Raw genomic sequence first — 15,616 nt, 5'->3', positions numbered from 1 at the left:
ACCGCTAACCATCTGATGGAGCTGTGATAACTGACATGTGCTGACAAGGGATTTGAAGGTCATGGGTTCCCTCCCCCCCCAATAATTCTAATGCCAACAAAGCTGCGAAGGGTTCTCTGCAGCCATCTGGCTGGAGGGATCCCGAACCAGGCTGGATATGATGCCCCTGAAATACCCAGGAGGGGCACATGCGCCCCAGCTGTCTCTCCCCTCCCTGCCATCTCTCTTGTCCTCCTGGCCACCAGCCCCACCCGGTGCCTTTCGTTCAAAGGGCTTTGCAAAAGCACAGGGCCAATCTGGCCCTGGCACAACTCAGGTGCCTCTGGTTAAATGGAGTTGTGGAGCCAGACCAGGTCAGGGCCCCAGTGTGCCAGGTGCTGCACAGATAGTCTCCCCGACCCCTCGAGAAGGCCGGTCACTATTATTATCCCAAGAGCCTGAGGCACTGAGAAAGAACAGAGGAAGGGATATGACCCAAGAGTCCTGGTTCCAGCTCTAACTGCTACACCACACTGTGCTGCCAGGTAGGTCCCCAGGATCCTTTGTCCCTGCCCCCGTCTGCTCTAACCACTAGACCCCACTTTCCCGCAAGGCTGGGGAGAGAACCCAGGAGTCCTGACCCCCCAGTTCCCCCTGCACTAACAACTAGACCGGGGTAGGCAACCTATGGCACGGGTGCCAAAGCCGGCACGCGAGCTGATTTTCAGTGGCACTCACACTGCCCGGGTCCTGGCCACCGGTCCGGGGGGCTCTGCATTTTAATTTAATTTTAAATGAAGCTTCTTAAACATTTTAAAAACCTTATTTACTTTACACACAACAATAATTTAGTTCTATATTATAGACTTCTAGAAAGAGACCTTCTATACAGGTTAACATGTGTGTCTGGCACACGAGACCTTAAATCAGAGTGAATAAATGAAGATTCGGCGCAGCACTGCTGAAAGGTTGCCGACCCCTGGACTAGACCACGCTCCTTCCCTAAGGAGATGTTCCCCCCAACTAGCAAAAGGCCATGTCTGCACTGCGGGGGTGGGGGCCCTCCATTTCAATGCCCCCAGACTGCGGTTGGGCCAGACATGTCCCCACCCTTCAGGGCCCAGCTTGGGAAAAGTCCATTAAGGTGGGGGGGGGGGACATGGGCTAAGTCCAGAGGAGCTGGCTCTCAGCCCTGAGCCACAATGGGCTGTTCCCTACCAGCCACGCAGGGTGCTCGGACCCTTTTCCCCCCAGCCTCATCACTGGCTGCCAGACCAAATGGAAGCAGCGCTGATCCCAAACCCCTGCACCACACTGCCCCACTGACAGCCCCATACCTCCTCCCCCGTCGCCCTCACCCAGCTTCCCAGGGACTGGCTTGCAAGTGGGCCACTCGCCATCTTGGCTGCTGCAGCCAGGATTGAACTGGGGCCTCCGGAGTGAAACCCGCCGCGGCTACAGCGTGAGCTAAAGAGCCAGGCCTCTGCCGTTGGCACTGTAACAGCTCGTATCCTCTGTGGGGCAGCGCAGAGGGGGACCCGCCCAGCCCGCGCTGCACCAGCTGGCTACGTGAGCAGACAGCCACACACTGTGGCAGGGTGAGACCATAGTTAAGGTTCAGTCAACCAGCGATGTTTCAAAGTGCTCTAAAATCCACAAGCATGCTCTGCTTGTCTCGGAAATTGCTGTAACTCCCCAGGGTATGGGGAGCAGTGGAGCCGTGCAAAGCCTGGATGTTTCAGTTCGCTGGCAAGTCTGGAAAACCAGCGGGGGGAGGGCGGGGGTTCGGCCCAAAAACTAAATTTTTCCAAATCTGGGGGTTAATCAAAAAGGCAAAAGAATAATTTGCTTTGGGGGGAACAGGAGCATTTTGCTCTTGAAAAATCAAAACAAAGATCAAGACAAAATGACATTTTTAGACTTTTTCATTCATCAAAAATTAGTTCTGATTGCGACCATTTCTAAGCATTTTGAAGCAGATTAAAATAAAAGTAAAAGAAACGTTCAAAGAAAAAGTCACTTTGAACGGAAAACCTGGGCCATCTCCTTTCAAACCCCTCAAAACTACATTTCCCCCTTTTAATTTATAACTTTTTCCCCCTTTTAAACCAAAACAATTTGGTGAAACTGACACAAAGTAACAAAAGGTTCCGTTGTCCACGAATGTATGTTTCTTTCCCAGAAAAAAGATTATCCGAAAGTTTTCACTCAGCTCACGTGAGTGGGACAAGTTTGGGGTCAGTTGGTCCAGCAGTTCCGGAGAGAACCAGGCAGAGAAAACATCTAGCCAGTGCCTGGTGCCTGTTCTTATCTTGTTTCGGAAGGGTGACTGGAGCTGTCCCTGCAGCACCAACCTGAGCTTACCTACATGGCCTGAACCTCGGGGACTGCCCCCACTCGGGGGTCTCAGCAGCACGGCTCTCAGAGTTACTACACTCTGGCTCGGTGCGTTGACACACACCAGGAGCGCACAGCAAAGAAAGGAGCAGGCAAGCTAAGCGCAGGGGACGGAGGATCACCCCTCGAACGTGGGGCAGACCGAACTGCGCAAGGTCTTCGTTCTGCCGGAAGGTTTAACCCCGGGAGCAGAGCTCAAAGGACTCTGCAAGCCGTTGTGGAAAATGGCTGGGGAGCGTGGGAGCAGCAGGACCACCTGGGGCACTGCACCGTCTCCCTGCCATCGCAGGCTGCCCGTCACCCCCGTCACAAAATCACCCCGCTCCAAACCAGGGAGGCCCTTTGCTCCTACAGGAGGCTGTTCCAGACCCTCCCAGCCCTGGAGCTTAAAACCATCTCCCTATTTCCAGCCTCAGTTTATCCCCATTTGTTCTTGGGCCAACATTGTCCTGGCTCTTCCCCCTCCCCCGTCTTACAGAGCACGATCAGCCCCTCTCTCAGCCCACACGTGGCCTGGCGAACCACATCAGGTTCGCCAACCCTGATTGCCCCAGCAGCCTCATCCGGACCTTGCTTATCAGGCGCAAGGGTTGGGGTGGTTTGCTCAAGGGGTTCCTTGGCCCCTTGGGCACATCGCCCTGGCTCCCACCACATCCTCCAAAAAACTAGAGAAAGTCACTGGCAAAACCCTGTTCCCAAGGAGTTGAGTTAACGGGCAGCGACTCGTAGCCTTCCCGAGCTCACCCTCTGGCCTGCTTTGTAGAGGGTTAATTACAGGGGAACTCAGCGCTCTGAGGGACTAGCCACTCAAGTTTAACTGCCTATTAGCAGCGGGTTTGGCAGCAAAATGGGAAGGTGTTTGCCACCCTGTGGAAACGAACCATGAGCTCCAAATCCACCCCTCTGTCCAGAGCACCTGATCCGAGAAATGCCTCGCTGGGCTATCCTTGTATTCTGGTAGCAGCCAGATGCTGCAGCGATGGGCAGCTTATGAATGCGGGCAGTAAGAAATAAAGCTCAACCAGCACAAAGTGCTTTCGAGACGGCAATGGCTGGAGGGTATTTTAGTCTACGGAGATAGAAGAGATATAACAAATTAACACTGAATTCAGACTGAGCGATGGCAGGAATAAGACAATTACACGCATCCTCTGACATAGATCCAGTGATTATAACATGGTAGCCCAGCCTATGCAATAGAGCCCTGGACTCAAGACCCTTGGGTTCTATCCCAACTCTGCTACTGGCCTGCTGGCTGAATGTCTGCTACTCACGTCTCTCTGTGCCTCAGTTCCCCAAGCTGTAAAACGAAGATGATGATACTGACCCCCTTTGTGAAGCAATCTGAGATCTACTGATGGAACGTGCAAGTTAAGATTTTTATAGAGAGTCTCCTGTATATAATATATTTCGACAGAAGAATATATTATACACACTCACCCAGAGAGAATTCAGACTGCAGAATATTTGCACTACGGAAGTTTATAGACCCACTCTTACATAAACGGATTGTATGTATCTATTCTGTCGTCCAGGCAGTCTCTACATTACATTGGCAGGACCTGGAATTCAGACAACGATCACTGGATATTTATCTACAGAGAGAGGGTAGAGACAGACTCATGCTCCGGTAGAAATGGTGATCTATACTGACCAGTATATTCACACTCAGGATTTCCAGTGGCCCCCACACACACACACACGCGCGCGCACGCACACAAACAAAGGGGGCTTGATTCATAACCCACTTGTACTCTAGTCCATCTAGAGTCTTAGGCTATATCCCTCCCCAGTCCCTGACTCTCACTCACTCCCCTATGCACTCGACATAACGACAAGCACTCGCCGTACATTAATTGCCTATTTCCGGATTTAAAAACAACTCGGCGCAAAGGGACAGGAATCATTCCCAAGGGCGGGGCAGCCGGCCCCACTTTTGCCACTTCTGTGCTCAAGCTCATTCGACTCTGAGCCCCGGGCACTCGTACAACGCACAGAATGAGAGTTTAAGGGCAGATCCTCCAGGCTGACCTCCTCCGGCGCACAGGCCACAGACCCACACCCAGCACCCGCACACTAAACACGACAACAGAACCTAGATCAAGGTAGTAACATCCCTCAGGAATCTAAACTACCATGTGCCACAGGCGGGGGCAGAGGTGCACCACACTGTGCCTCTGTGGCCAGCCTGCTTTCAGAGGACGCTGGCATCGTCACACGCACACGCCAGACCCAAAAACCGCAATTTGCTTTCAGGGCAGCAGAAGCAAAGTCACCCTGTGACATCGACCAACTTTACGCCAGCGGCTGCCGCAGGGGTGCAGATTATAAATTTATATTCATTTGCTGCTTCACTCTGGCAGCACTTCTTCCGTTTCACGTACTGCACAGGGAAACCACTCGCAAAACTGGGGGTGTGGTGGTGGGGGACTCTGTTAAAAGCCAGACAAAATCCCCCTCTTTTCCAGAAGGGATTGAGTTGGCATCCAGCTTTTCCAAGAAAGCTTTTTGTTTCCCATCAATTATTCAGATTCCCATTCCCCCCCACACACACACCCCCATTCTCTTTTTCTATCCCCTTTACAATTCCAGGTCTTTTCAATAATTTAATTTGCTTTAAAAACTCAACAAAACAAAAGCATCCAAAGTAAAAAGAATCAAAATATATAAATAAGGGATATTTAAACCAAAAAGCTTCTGATCCCAGATAGACACACAAACAGGCCCCAAAATAGCTAAATCATTTCTCTTTCGCACCTTCCCTTATTTGGAGGGATTCTTTCAATTTCGCAATGAATGCCCCGCTTCCATTGAACTGAGGCTGGTGAAGAACCAAAGACAGCGGTCGATATTTTGGTGGGGACATGGGACCGCAGGCCTAGGAGGGAGCGGGGGAATGCTATTCCCAGCTCGTTCTCTGTCCGAGGCAGCAAGGAAAGTTTGAGAGTTTGTTATAGAAATCATGTCCAAGTGAGATCACTTGTGGAGGAAGAAAGGAGAGGGGCAGATTTGTCAGCTCAGATGGAAAAAAGGGCTACCGGTGTCAGTTTCAGGAAAGGAGTTAATAATGGACAACAATAAAAGCAACCTAAAGAGTAATTAAGGACTTCCATTCCATTTTGCTACTCCCAAGTGGGGGGAAATCGTACAAGGGCTGCTTTGTACCTTTACACCGTGTTCATAGACTCATCCTAAATGCGTACACATGAAAGCAACAGAGTAAACAGCAACTCCCCCCCCCACCCCATACTGGGAATGTTTTCACTTGGCAAATGCCTCTCTCAAAGCAGAGGGAAGAGAGTAAAGGCAGAGACATGTTGAATCTGGGGCTGGATCCTCAGCTGGGGTCAATCAGTCTTGCTCTACCGACGACAGACACCAGCTGAGATGCCAGCCCCAGGCTTCGCTAATCTTTGTTTCATGGGGGATCTCGCTCCACTCCGAGATTTGGAAACACAGTTTGGGAAGGAAAAGGCCAATGGAGCAGCCTGAAATCCAGAAATCCTAAATGAAGACAAGCCAACCGAGAGATCAGCCTACGGACACACATCATGCCATGGTGAGACCTCGGTTCCCCGAACCACACAAGGGGCCGGGAATTTAATTTGGATAAGCAGAGGCTTGGATAAGCTGGGGACTTTCTGACGCTGTTAGCATACACGGGGGAACATGACCTCATTCTGGATAAAGGAGTTATTTGGAGAATCAAAGCTCAAATAAACAAGGTTTCAGTGTATAGATTACACACAGATGCACAAACATACACACACACACATTCTCTATATAGATTAATACCCATGGAGTGGAACACTAAATAGTCATCACACTTTGTTTGTAAATCTATATCTGAGCACACCCGGTGTGCTGCAGCATCTGTGGAAGGCAAGGCCAGAGTGAAAGTTGAAAGCACTTTCCTGTAAATATGTATTTACACACTCATACACCTTGCACACATGTAAATGGATGCATATGATGTATGTGTGCATATTTATATCTATAGCTACATATTACAGACACTACATACATGTATGTAAAAATACACACAAAAAGCAGCTATAGATATTATGCATTTGTAGAGTAATAAAATACAGAAAAACATTTGTTTGTGTGTGTATTTACTGGTCTTTTCCTTTGTATAAATGTGTTGCCGAGTGTGTGTGTTTGTGCACACACATGAACACACGCTATATGCTTATCTAACCTAAAAATGACAATCAGAAATCCATGGTAAAATACAATTTCTGTGCTTGTTGTGCACAACCCCACCCCTCAACATACTATAAATATCTGGGTTTAACTCTGAGCCACGCAAACTCTCCTTGAGTTCAGTAAGTGATGTTCCTAAGCAAAGGCTGCAAAATTTGGCCAGCAGCCGTGTTTAAAATCCTCGTCCTTAAAGCTGCAATAAAGCCATTCTTTGCATTTCACAAAAGTTCCTGGATTCGGCAGTCGGACAAAACTCATGCGAGCCAATGAACCAAGCGTACACATCATCCTAAAAACGGTACTTTCACCATCGATTCCTGTTTGGCATTTTTAGATCATATAAACTTACAGGGTCAGATCCTCAGCTGCTATAAAGGGGATACAGCGCAATTGACAGCTATGGATCTACAATATATAGAGATCATATATAAATATATATTGTATTCTTGAGAGTGAGTGTGTGTTTGTAGCGCAGATATTCATGCCTTGCCGTTTTGCCTATGAAATATGCACAGAGTAGTAATAATACACCGATATGTAGACATCTGTAATTTATAGAGGCACCCAAAAAATTACATCTGCACTGGCTAGCTAAGTTCTCATTTTATAGACCATTACTCCTTAAAAAACAAAATGTGGAGAGTATTTGCCTCCAAAGTTAGAAACAACTATATCCCAGTGCCCAGAGCACATTAAAATATAAAAATTAACAAACAAACAAAAAAAAGACTTTCCGAGGAAAGATTCCACTTAAAAAAAAAATCAGCAAAGGAGAAAAACAGTCAAACTGAACTTTAGTTTTTCCATTTTCTACTGTAAACATTTATTTTTATTTTTTTGCTCAGTAAGAAAACCGAGAAACTGCCCATTTCGGAAGCCAGGGATTGTCATTCCAATGAGAATGGAAAGTTGTTTACAGTTTGTAATTAAGTTTCTATTGATAGCCCCAAACTGTGAAAGTTTATAAATATCTTAATGAATTGTTTGTAAACTCACCTGAATACTGTCTCAACACTGCATAAATGTTTATTTATAGGCTTCGCTAATTTCACTCTCCCTGTTCAGCTCATTGTTTCAGTCTTTGTGTGTGTGGTTATATAATATTTTTATGCCTTCATTTTCCTTGCACGTACCTTAACTTCCTCAACAGTCAGACTCTTTTCCCAAAGTCTGAAAAATCCACTCTTTGCTGCAATCTTTCCAATGCCCTTTTTTTTTTTAAAGAAAAAGACCACTGGCAAAACTGCCATGGCTTTCCGCTAGAGCCCGAACCAACTGAAATAAGCTATCATCTTGAACTCCCTTTCCCCCCGCAAAAGCTCCTTGTGTAACAAATTCTGCTCTGAAGATCAGGAGGGAAGAGTCAAACCCGTGGAGCAAAATGTCTAACAATAGCGGATTGGATGGGGCTGCTTTCAAACGACCTGTAGGGTTTTGTTAGTCGGTTTGCTTGGTTGGTTGGGTTACCCGCTACCCCAAAGCAGGCCACAGCTTTCTATGATTTTCTAAATAAATAAGGCCCAACGCTGCCTGTGCTCTAGTGGTAACACCAGTCAGGTCAACAACTAACTGCATCCAGTAGTGAGGATTTACAGAATCAACCTGGGGTGTAGTCAAGGAAAACCGAGCAAGGAAAAGGTGAGCAAGGATTTGCTACATAAAACCCATTTGTGTTCAGGAGGCTCCTCCAAAGCAGGCCAAGACAAGGAGCAAACGAGCTGGATTTTCCATCTGCACAGCTACATGTGTGTGCACGCAAATATCTTTCAAAACACAACCAGATGGAGGAATAGGGACTGATAGCCCAGCTAACCACCCCAACCGTCCAACTCTCTGGTCAGTGAAAAATGCACTTCCCCAAAGATTTGCCTGTCAATTTTAGGTGGGTCAGAAAGGCCCGAACTCTGTCCCCTTCTTAGGCCACCAAGTCACGACAGTAGAAAAATCCACCCTTCATTCCCAGCATTAGAAGACAGAGGGCTCAAAATGCATTTGAAAGGGGGGTGAAAAGAATGCAGACTTATTAAGGAAATTGGATTTGGAATGTGTAACTAAGAATTGCTTTAATGAATTCCATGTATATCTAGGCTATGTTATATATACACACATATTAGACACTTACCCAGATACTAGATTCATTTTACACAGTAAGTTGTTTGTTTGTGTGTGTGATTGGATATATTAGTATAATAGCTACACACTGATAGAGAACATATATCATATCTGGAGGCACAGCTACAGGGGTGTGGGACTGCACACCGCAGGCCTAAATTGGAGTGATTTCAGGTGTCCAACACAAGGCTCCATACAGGGCCTGATTTGAAAGTGTGAAATGCCGCAGATCACTGGTCACTTTTACAAATATCAGCTGATGGTTCTATGTATGACATCTACATACGTACACACATTATGATGTATGTGTAATCTGTGTGTGTTATACAGAATGAGTATAGTGTGTATATTCAACATTTACATATATATAAACACACACACCATACAATCTACAAATCTATATTATATATACATGAATAGTGGGTCTATATGAAATACACATATGATATATAAACACACCCATCTGGTATTATATATGTGTATGGCATGTATATATTTGTGATATACATGCACTATATATAAGTGTAAACTGTGTATATGTGATATTATATACACACACTGCATATATCGCATAAAATATGTATATTGCATATGAATTATTATACGCACATCCATAGTATACAGTAGAACCTCAGAGTTACGAACACCTTGGGAATAGAGGGCATTTGTAACTCAAATGTTTGTAACTGAACAAAACATTAGGGCTGTTCTTTCAAAAATGTACAGCTGAACGTTGACTTCATACAGCTTTAAACTTCTGTGATTATTGAAATGAAATAAGCACAGAAATAGTTTCCTCATCTTGTCAAATCTTTTTTATTAAACTTTCCTTTTTTTATTTAAGGAATTTACATTTAACACCATATGTCCTGTATTTGCCTTTTTTTTTTTTTTTGGTCTCCAAATATGGTGTGTGATTAACTGGTCAGTTCATAACTCTGGTGTTCATAATTCAGAGGTTCTACTGTATACGTGGTTAGGATGTATATATCGTATAATCACATAAACACACTATACGTACTACATACAGGGCCACATATTATCCACAAGGTCTACAGCGTACACACTAATATTTAATAGATGGTTCTATATAGGCTGACCTGATGTCCCGTTTTTAAAGGGACAGTCGGGACTTTTTCTTATATAGACGTTTATTACTCCCCACCCCCATCCCATTTTTTCCACAGTTGTTATCTGGTAACCCTAGTTCCAAATAATATAGGTGTGCATGGATGTATACTGAATATATTTGTACATTACACACACAGCATAACACATATACACACACTAACCACATACAAAAAACAATAGATTACACATTCCAAATCAAATTCTGTGTATGTATATATATATATATATATATAAAATACATATGTGATATAGATATATAAAAAACGATCTGTATAATACACATATGTGTGTGCGTGTGTGTATAAAAAGTGCTTCGAGACCTACGGATGATAAGCCCTATATAAGAGTTAAGTATTATTATTATTATATAAAAACATGCATACCCACTTATATACAATACACACCTCCCCTATATCAAACATACACAAGAGTGCATATCAGCACATAAAGGCCAAAAATAAATACAAATAACCTGCCTGATTTAAATCAATTATCAGAATTACAAATAGTCAAAAAACAAAAATTTTTTGCAATGACTCGAAAGTCCCCACCAAAATAGTGTTGGCTTAAAAAGCAAAAAACTCAACACCTTGGCTCTCTTTCTTGGTCTTCTTTCTCCATATTTCAAACATGCTCCTCCAACCCCTCCTAGCTAGCAGACGTGTATTTTATTTTATATGTGCAAAGTCATGGAGATCGGGGGGGGGGGGGAAATCTTTGCAAAAAATAAAACCCAGAGCTGGTTGTTAGCAAAACAAAAGAAAAGAATACCAACACTTGGGAGTGATGGAACTGGGCCAGGTGAACTGCAGAACTGTTAATACAACAGAGGTAGTAAGCAGACGAGAGTTCTCCTTCATCCAACAATAAAATAAACTCTTACAGAGCAGATGCCACTTAAAAAGCAAGTGGCACCAAAGACAAGCGACACGGAAGGTAGTTTGATCATTTTTTCGCCTCCACCATGATAACCCTGCGTCCCTCCTGAAAAGCTCTTCTGTGGATTCTGCCCCTCTCAAGTCTCTCCCACCAACTTCAGCCAGGCCAGAACTAGCACATTATTTCAAACTCCGGGCCCTGGACTGCTTCCATCGCAGGCAGAGGGAGACCAAGCTTTTGGGGCCAGATTCATCATTGGTGTAAGCTATTATCATGCAACAATTTACACCAATAGAGGATCCAGCCCTCTATGGATCGGGACAGCAGGATCAGGCTTGCCAAGTGCTTAGATCAGGAAATCCAGTTCCAGAGGCTGACATGGGAGCGCCCAGAATTGGGCCCTACAACAATAACCTAGTTCAGAACTTCTCTTCAGCAAGGCCCGCAGGTCCAATATTTGGGGCTCTTCTTTAGGAAAGGGAGCGGGAGGGACAGTACTAGTTGAACTGGGACGGGGGTGATTTTAGATTGCTAATAACAGGAAAGGGAGAAAGGAAAAAAACTACTCTGCTCCAGGAACTGAAACCAGGGAAATCAGTTCAGAAGTAAACCAGGCAGAGGCAGAAGGGCAGCGGGGAATCTGCCAGGCTGGATTTAATTCACTGGGCACAAACAAGGGGTGACTCCAAAAAAGAAAGCTGGGTTTTCCCTCCCTGAGGCAGAAACGAAACTGGTCTCTGCAAGCTGGCAGGGTCCCAAGGACGGGGCGAACAGAGAGGAACTAAAAAACAAACAGATGCAAGAAAATAACCCTCCAAAAGTATTCCAAAACTCATCCCAGAAATGGCAGGCCTGGCTAGAAAAGTTTGTAAAAAATACAGACAGATACTGTGGAGGGGATAGAGAGACAAAGAGATTCTCCTGTTGTTTCTCTAGTTATTAAGATACATATAAGTATTAATAATTATAGGCTCCACTGCTAGATAGATATGGACCTAATGCTAAAATATCGAGCCAAGTTTGTAATGTTACGTATGTAGAAAGACAAGACCAAATGTGATGTAGCTATATAGCCATTAAAATATAGGCTCTAATGCTATATATATATATATATAAAAATACAGGACTAATGCTAAAAATATTCTTTCCAAGCCTGTGACATTACAAAAAATGCACATTTTGGCCTGGAGGATGGGGGAGGAATTATGACACAACATTACATCTTTACGCTCCCACCTTACCCCCCAAAATGGATTCCCGCCCAACTAACAAAACATTGTGAAATTATAACGAAGTTGGTTGTTGTCTCTTCACTTTTTTTTTTTTTAAGTGACCCCACTTAGTTTGGCTTTGGATTTTTAAAGCCTCTTTGCTTTGATTTTTTTTGTTAGGGTTGTTTTTTAAGGTTTTAATCCATGGAATGATGTTGCAATTATTGTTTTATTGGTAACAACTGTCTTTTAATTGTTCACATGGCACCCCAGAGCATCGTGGGGAGCGGCGGAGTGAGAAGAGAGATGCCTTGATAAATAAACTCATCATTATCAACAATGCTGTTTGTGCAAAATACATTTCTCTCTACGCATACCAGGTACTATAAGATATCCACTATTAGTTACAGTATGTAATACAATATATCATTATGTTGCAAAAATATGCATGCCACCGACAGACATGTATGATATTTTATGTATTATACACAGATGCGCACGATTCACCTACACATCAATCCATATGTATCACCTATATATTACATGCACACATATTGCCAGGTACTAGGCTAGTATCACAGAAATGACTGCATGTATATACAATACACACACACATATATACCCATCCATGTTGTATCTTAAGTACAGTAGTTATATTTCATATTTAATATCTGTAAATCATTAAATATAGGGTATTTAAGTACAGTGTATGTGTATACACAATTTATATCATATTACATAAATTCTTAAATAGAAGTTATTTTGAGTACAGTATCCATGTGTTCACACACACGGTATGTTACATAAATATTACTAAATAAAATATTAGGTTCAGTATCTATGTATGTATTTGTATTACACACACACACGATACCTAAGAAAAATATATTTCTAGCTCTATCACACACAGACGTACGTGTGTATATATCATTATAGAGATGTACGTACTATGCCCGATACCTTAGATTTATAGAGAAGTTTTCATCCATAAACATTGGGCGCTAGTTGCTTATTTTCATACCTAAAACTGCCAGTCACTGATTAGGTACTGCTACTGAAGTGTACAGGACCTAATGGAGCCCATCCACAGCCGCCACCCCTTTTTAACAAACAAACAAAAATATCCTGGGACCACATTGTTCAACCAGGAACTCTCCAGAGTAACTTGCAGGAGTTAAAAAACACTCTCCTCTAATTCCAGCTGCTCTTTCAAAGTCAAATGCTCATTGTCATTGTAATAATTCTCCTGATCTCTTATCAAATCCAAAATGAAAGAAGGTAGAACTGAAGTGAATGCACGATATTCTTCCATAACCAATAATAATAATAATGGTCCGCTCCATTTATTACTTACTGTTGATTAAGGAAAGGAACAGATATTCCCAGCCACTGAAAAAACTATATTCCCCCCCCCCCCCCAGCATTGTTCCCACCAAATGAGCAAACAGATCTGCAAAGTTTCTACACTGCACTCTCCAAAAGTGCCCCAAACCACAGAAATTACAGCCAATTAGAAAGATCTATCCATGGCAAACCTCAAAAATGTGATTCACATTATTTGCAGCCAGCATGGCAAAAAGGAAAGGAAGAAAACAGAGCAGACAGAAATGCCTTGCTATTTCTGTGCATCGGTGCTGCGCACAAGCCCACCTATTTACTTGGCTCCCTGCTTCAGCAAAAGTCATTGAAAACAATAAAAATGCAATGTTATTTCAGGGGGGGTTTTAAATAAAGCCCTGGATTTCCTCAGGGCTGAGCTGCTTTAGATTAAAAACAAAACAAAACATGCCACTGTCTAACTGACAAGGATTTTTTAAATCCTTAAGGACACTAAACTACACAAACTGTCCTTTTTAAAAAGAAAAGAAGTCAGATATTGAAGGGCAACAATCACACCCTTCTTACAACAAAATGTGAAATATTTCAACGTAAGATGATTTGTAAAAGAGCGTCAAATAATGGGGAAATGCTCTTCAGAGAGGCATGGAGCAGGGGCCGGTAGTTCCGAGCTGAGCGGGAGCTCGGCTCCCTACCCCACTCTTGCTGCAGGGCTGTGCAGGAGTTACCTGACCTGGGGACGCCGGACAAGGAGGGCTGGAGACTAGCTAGGGCACCGTCCTCTTTGAAAGATGGGCTGGGAGCTGGCCCGGAGCCGCTGCTTTCCCCCACCTGGTCGGCGAGGAGCGCCTGGGAAAACGCTGCACAGCTACGGGACAGGCTGCGGAGCGGGGAAGTTGAAACAGACAAAAGCCAAAGTATCTTCGCTACATGAAACTGCCTTCTGGTGGCATTAAAAATATACTTCGTTCCCGCTTTCCCCCTTCGTGGATCCGAACCCCCCTCGCCAAAGAAGTTACATGATCAGTTCCAAAGACCTGTTTTAAATCGGCTTCGCCCCCCTGCCCAGCTGAGCTGAATTTCTCCATCACTCAGTTGCCAAGTGTTGGGGTTGGGGGTGCTGGTTTTTGTTTTTATTTTAATTATTTGAGTGGAAATATTCAAAAGCTTTTGGGCGGTTACAGAATCAATTCTTAGCTGCATTTCAGGACAGTGCCCCCCCCCCTCCAAACTCAGAAATGTCTCCATAACTTCAGCTCATCCAGCAAAGCTCATGAGATAAAGGGCCTTTTCAGCGAACTCTGAGCTGAAGAGTTAAAATAATCCTCCCCCCGCCAAAAAAAATCCACCGTTTTCATTAACAGCAAAACCCAACATTTCTTTGCCCCACAGATTATACACGGGGGGGGGGGTCAAATCCATCCCCAGAAGAGCATAAATCCAACACATCCAGAACAGACAGAGATCTAATGCAAACGGTGCAGCCCCTGATTTTTTTTTTGCATGGTTAGAAATGTTGCATTGATTAACCCTCCCCCCCCATTTGCAGCTTGTAAATTTCAACGCCTTCCCCCAGCTCAGCGACCATGGAGAAAGCTCCCAACTCTCCTCTGCTCCAAACGCCCCCTTCTCCGCCGCCCCACTTTGCAGCGTCCACACGCTCGCTTCCCTTCTCTCTCGAGAAATTGCAACCCCCGCCCCAGGTTCGCTGCTTTTCCCCCGGGAAATAAAGCCAGGCTTTGTGCCGAACTTCTCCAGCAAGGGAAGAAAGGGGAAACTCCCCTACCTGACCCCGAGCAGGGAGCGCGGTGCAAATGCAACAGGAGAGGAAAACAGACAATCCAGGAGCAATTCTTCCCCGGGCATTTAGGAACTGCCTGGATTTCGCTCCCGCTCGGAAGGGGGGGGGGGGTTTACTTCAAACCAAAAAGACAAATTGGGCTTTGGGGTGGCCGGGTTGTTTTTAACAACTGAAGATCTCAGCCCCCCACAGCCCCGAACACAGAAAGGCAAAATCCACTGCAAGCGCGAGCAACTTCTAGCATTAGGAACCGACCCTTCGCAATAACCCCCCGCGCGGTGCAGATCATAACAGAAAAGACAAACATTAAAATCATTCTACATTGGTACAGTTCCCCCCCCAGCTCCCTCTCCAACCCCCCCAGCATAGCTGCATACATTAATCCAGCAACCCCCTCTGCCCCTTTTCCCCTCCCTGCCTCCCTCCCTCCCTCCCTCTCTCTCTCTGGTTTTTAATTCTTGAAATAAATTGGGGAGACGCGCCATTTTCTGAACTAAACCCATGTGCAGTGAATATAACAAAGAACTTGGAAACATGCCATCAAACCCTCTTTCTCTGCAGA

General features: G+C 44.7%; 1 protein-coding gene across 9 annotated transcripts in view; it reads right to left on the bottom strand.

Annotated features, from left to right (window-relative positions):
- NFIX (nuclear factor I X) overlaps positions 1-15,616 on the bottom strand; it is a 198,728-nt gene that overhangs the window by 124,803 nt on the left and 58,309 nt on the right. The window contains exon 1 of one of the 9 annotated variants that reach the window (XM_030546147.1): positions 15,040-15,094. The exons of 7 other annotated variants lie outside the window; for them this stretch is intronic. The gene's annotated coding sequence lies outside the window, so the exon portion shown is untranslated. Of the gene's footprint in view, positions 1-14,084; positions 14,109-15,039; positions 15,095-15,616 lie in introns of those variants that run through there. One more of the 9 variants, XM_030546148.1, reaches the window with a different exon arrangement.

This window comes from Gopherus evgoodei, unplaced genomic scaffold, assembly GCF_007399415.2.
Source record: "Gopherus evgoodei ecotype Sinaloan lineage unplaced genomic scaffold, rGopEvg1_v1.p scaffold_40_arrow_ctg1, whole genome shotgun sequence".
Classification (NCBI taxonomy): Eukaryota; Metazoa; Chordata; order Testudines; family Testudinidae; genus Gopherus; species Gopherus evgoodei.
The sequence above is the reverse complement of the archived record's forward strand: the minus strand, read 5'-3'. Positions and strand labels throughout refer to the sequence as shown.